Raw genomic sequence first — 5,066 nt, forward strand, 5'->3', positions numbered from 1 at the left:
TAAACTGAGGTTTGGTTTAATCTTGTTTTATGTTATTCGTTTACATCCCTTTTTATAATCGTTTATAATAATTTTACTTCCTGCAACATTGTGTTGGTAACATTTTAGCTACTTGATTTGTTTGCTACTTGTAAAATTATCGTCGTGATTTATTGATTTGTCAATTTAATTTTTTTGTGTGGTTGCTTTGTGACAGTTGTGCTATTATAGCATCAGCTAGAGTTTGTACGGAGTGTTGAATATACATGGACTATTACATCACCTGGTAACAATACTAAAAGTAAATTATGATTATAATTTATAAGTTCTAATTGAGGTATTTAAGGGTCGTTTATCCAAATGCTCAAAGTCTTTAACCATTTATAAATTTTGTTTTTTGTTATATGAGTCTGTTATTTGCATTTTTTCCAAAGAAAACTTCTCATGTACCGGTTAGCTATTGTGTTTCAATGGTAAATGGATGTCAACAAAATGGATTTGACTGATTGGTTGTGCAAGTATCGGTGGCTATTTTGTCTCAATGGTAGTGGTTGTGTCCCGTTGCATCGCATCGGTATGCAACTAGAAGTAAATAAATCAAATAAAACAATCAATACTTTGTATGAGAATTAAGATTGAATGACCAAACGAATTATTTAAAAGTCAAATTAAAAAATCGACACAAGTTGGTTTGGTCTTGCTATGGCAATCACGTGTATATTTGCTGTAATTGTCAATCGGTATTCTCGCTTACATTTATGTAAAACTTATACTCCGCCGCATTGCACGGGTAGACAACTAGTTATATATAAATAATTTAATAATGGCAGTAATGTAATTAAATAATTTTATAATTTTTATTTTATTTTAATTAACTCTAATTATCCTACCACGTTTCCATGTTTTACTCTTGTTAGTTTTCTTCTTCTCCATGTCGTTCATGCTTCTTCTCCATATCACATCCATATCACATGATTATCACACACATATAACATGATTATCACACCCATATCACACGATTACACCAAAAAATTAACTTATCAACCAAAACGATAACCCAAGTGATGTATAACAGTGATTATCACACCCATTTGACATGATTATCACACCTATATCACATGATTACACCAAAAATTTAACTTATCAATCAAAACGATAACCCAAGTGATGTATAACGGTGATTATCACACTCATATCACATGATTACACCAAAAAATTATCACATGATTATCGTGTAATCGTGTTAAAATATTTGATGATATAATTTCCATTATTACCTTTTTAATTTTAATATTTTCTGAATCTTTTTAAATTTCAATTTTAATTTTAAAAATCTTTTAATTTTATTTTTTTATCACAATATGAAGTTATTGGGTTGTTTTCGCGTTCTCGTAAATCACAGGGGTTTTCATTTAAACCCATCATATATATATATATATATATATATATATAGACTTGAGATCATGTGAGACCAATGGTTTTTCATGAGACCCGTAAGACCAATTCTCAACCCTTGGATTAGATCTATAATCTGACAATCTAAACATTCATAAATGCCACGAAATTTCTTAATAATTACCAAATTGCCACCGTGCAATTTAGACCGTTAGATCATTAACTTATAAAGTTGATCAATGAACATAAATTGGTCTTATGGGTCTCACGAAAAACCTATGGTCTCACGTGAACCCAACCCTATATATATATATATATATATATATAATTATAATTTAAATGAAGTTCTGACCAATCTTGAGTGAAACAAATACATTTACTCTATGCAATTCTTTTTCTTCTTGTTGCTGCATATCTCAAAAGGAAGACCAGGAATTTTGTGAACAATGCGGAGTAACAAACTCAATGATAAAAATTTGACATATTCAAACTGTGTCTGTAACTCAGTGATGGATTTCAAATGCAAACCCAATAATTTCAACAAACTCTACAAACTACTATCTCTACCAATCATAATCAACCATCTGTATTTCTTTTTTTTTTTCTATTACTTTATAAATTGTTAAAAAATTACTTTTTTTATTTTTTTCTCCCTATTTTGTGCAGTTATGTCTTTTAAGAGACATCCATCAATTTCAATAACTGCACATCGTTCTGGTTTTCTCTTTAAACACGAGTTCATGTTCATGTTAGGGTTTTCGATATTCTTCAATTCTTTAATTTTTTTAGTCATGAATGAGTTTGACGATTTTGATCAATTCAGAGCTGTTGAGAACTCTGGTTCGTCCATGAATCAGTGTTTGAAATCATGACATAGTAATCGATCAACAAGGTCGGAATGAAGATCTAGGTGATGATGTTCCAGTAAAGAATGGAGGTGTCAACTGTTGGAACGATTTTGACCAGCAAGGTAATGCTTCTTCACTCTGTAATCCATTGTGTTGTATCATGATGATTGTCAATTTATAAGTTGTAGATTTTGGTGATTAGCAATAACAATAGATCCGAATAACACAAACAGTATCAGAATGGGGATTAATGAATTGTAACATAGAACTCTGATGATACTCCAAATTGAAAATTTTACAACTATAAGAAGCATGCTTATAACATGTGAGACTGCACTATTCATGAAATTGATGCTCGTGAATTCATATTCTCACAATTTTTATCATCCATCGTGAAAATCTTCCGTACTTAAAATTTCCCTAAATTGTTTTTGCAAACTTGATTTGAATGCAATTTCTGAAACATGCCTCTCAATCATCCCAAATAACCCACACAAATATAGCATTACTACAAAATTTATTATAACATTACTAAGTTTTTTCACCTGCATGTAATGAATTTTCGAGTTTCCATTTAAATCATAACTTTCTCGAACCCTAATTTCAAATACATACCTCCTGAATCCTTTTCTCGTTCACTAGTTCCGGCTGATTCTCTTAATCGGGTTCTCATTATCTGATTCACAATGGTCGTCTAACAACACTGAGTTGTCACCCATGTTTTTGAATCGAAAATGAAGTCTTGATCATTATGCGTTTGCTTGGTTTCCTTACTGCTCGAGGTATCATAAGAACCTAATGTAAGTACATTTGATCATACCGATAGGAAAGTAGAATAAGAATGACAAACCTCTATGTGGGTGATTCATTGTCGAAAAAACTGTATCTTCGATTTTGGTAAGAGGATTTATGAAGAAAACTGCTCTAGTGTAATCGCAATTCACTTTGGGATATGATCCCCTCTTTTTGGTGGAATTAGATGATTGTTTTTCGAATTAATATACCGGAAATACACGGGTGCAGGTTATGTATTCATATTAACTAAACTAGAAACTCCACATCAGGGTCGTCCCAATCTTTTTGGAGGCCTGTTACACTATTATAAAAAATATAAGTAGATTGACCGAAAAAATAAATAAGAGTTAAATACAAAAGTTGATATTATATTGAAAGTATTACAAATAAAAGCAACCAAAAGACAAAGTAACGTCTAACATGTAAACTTCACTTGAATAAAATCATTCTTTTCACATTCTTGGAAACAAAATCTTCATTAAGCTCTTCATAATCAACTTAAAAAGAACAAAACAGTAAAACATATAAACCAGAAAAGAATAAAGTAGTAAAATTGTAAACCAAAAAAATCAGGCAACCAGCAAGAAGAACAAAATATAAACCAGAAAAGAATAAAGCAGGAAGTCTAATGCAGCAACAAGCAACCAACAAGAAGAACATATCCTGTTTTTGGCATTCTTTGTGCGGTTGTGCCAAAACATTTCAAAATATCACAAATTCACACTAAAAATAACTAAATAAGCTTCATTAAAAATTTAGAATCTTGTAGGAATTCCTTAATTTAGAGAATCTTGTATACTTTATCTCACCTTTAGGATTTAGGAATTAGTCAATTAGGTTAAAATCGAGTAATCGACCAACCAAGTGACCAACACAGATGAAATTAGCAATAAGCAATCGAGTATTTGAGTAATCGACCAAACCAATCTTGAGATTATAAGATTGAGAATAAAAGAATAGCAATCTGAGTAATGAGTATCGAGTAATCGACAAATACTTATACAAAAATCATCTAAAATCTTACTGTTGTTTTTGTTGTCGTTACAAATCTGAAACCGAATCATTATCCATCTTTGGAGAATTCAATCGACAAGATAGAGAGGAGATAGGAGATCGAGGCGTCTGGTTCGCTCAATCGCTCTCGTTCAATCGATTTCTCCCGTTCATCGTTGCTACTTACTCGGCCGATGTTAGACTAGGTAGCGTACATTACAAATTTACAATAGGTGGGCCTGTGAAAATTGGGCCCCAACATTTTGGGGGCCCTGTTCTAAATCCCAAATTTAACTGGCCGAAGGATGGCCCTGCTCCACATATATACTTAATATGCCATCGCTTTCTGTAAGCCGTTGGTAATCAAAATGAGTCGTCATTAGTTTGTAGAGTTTCTTGGAATTAAGTGGTTTATAACTGAAACCACCCATCCGCCCGCACACATACACATACACACACATATATATATATATATGTATATATATATATATACTTGAGATCATGTGAGACCAACCTGTTTTCATAAGACCCATTAGACCACTTTTTTACACTTAAAACTTTATAGCAAAACGTTGTGAAGGTAACCTTCACCGTGTTTTTGCTGTAAAAGTTCGGCTTTTTTTTACCTTCACCACGTTTTGCTGTGAAGTTTCAAGTATAAAAAAAAAATCTCACGGGTCTCATGAAAACAGACTGGTCTCACGTGAACCCAACCCTATCTATATATATATATATATTATGGCAATTACAATGACGAAATTGTAATTTTACTAAAAAAATAAATTTATTTAAAATTTTATTTAAGAAAATTAATTTAAAATTTATAAAAGGAAAATTATTTAAGAAAATTTATTTAAATTTTTTTACCAACAATAGTTACTTTCATCAAATCAAATCAGTTAAATCATCCCCCTAACCTTAACCATTCTTAAAAGGTACATGGAGGATAATGAAATCATGGTTTCCAACAAGACTAATCAACCATAGTCTCGTACATTCCAAAAGCATCTCACACACCGATATGGTGTCTTTTCTTTAAAGAAACTAATCTTGTAA

The 5,066-nt window shown here is 31.4% G+C and overlaps 1 long non-coding RNA gene across 1 annotated transcript; it reads right to left on the reverse strand.

Moving 5' to 3' along the window:
* Nucleotides 1–2,681: 2,681 nt before the first annotated feature.
* LOC112519712 lies at nucleotides 2,682–4,200 on the reverse strand. The gene is made up of 3 exons (XR_003069936.1): nucleotides 4,042–4,200; nucleotides 3,073–3,318; nucleotides 2,682–2,995 (listed from the first exon to the last, which is right to left on the reverse strand). It is a non-coding gene; the product is annotated as an uncharacterized LOC112519712 (long non-coding RNA).
* Nucleotides 4,201–5,066: the final 866 nt, after the last annotated feature.

This window comes from Cynara cardunculus (assembly GCF_001531365.2).
Source record: "Cynara cardunculus var. scolymus isolate 2C chromosome LG 10, CcrdV1, whole genome shotgun sequence".
Taxonomy (NCBI): domain Eukaryota; kingdom Viridiplantae; phylum Streptophyta; class Magnoliopsida; order Asterales; family Asteraceae; genus Cynara; species Cynara cardunculus.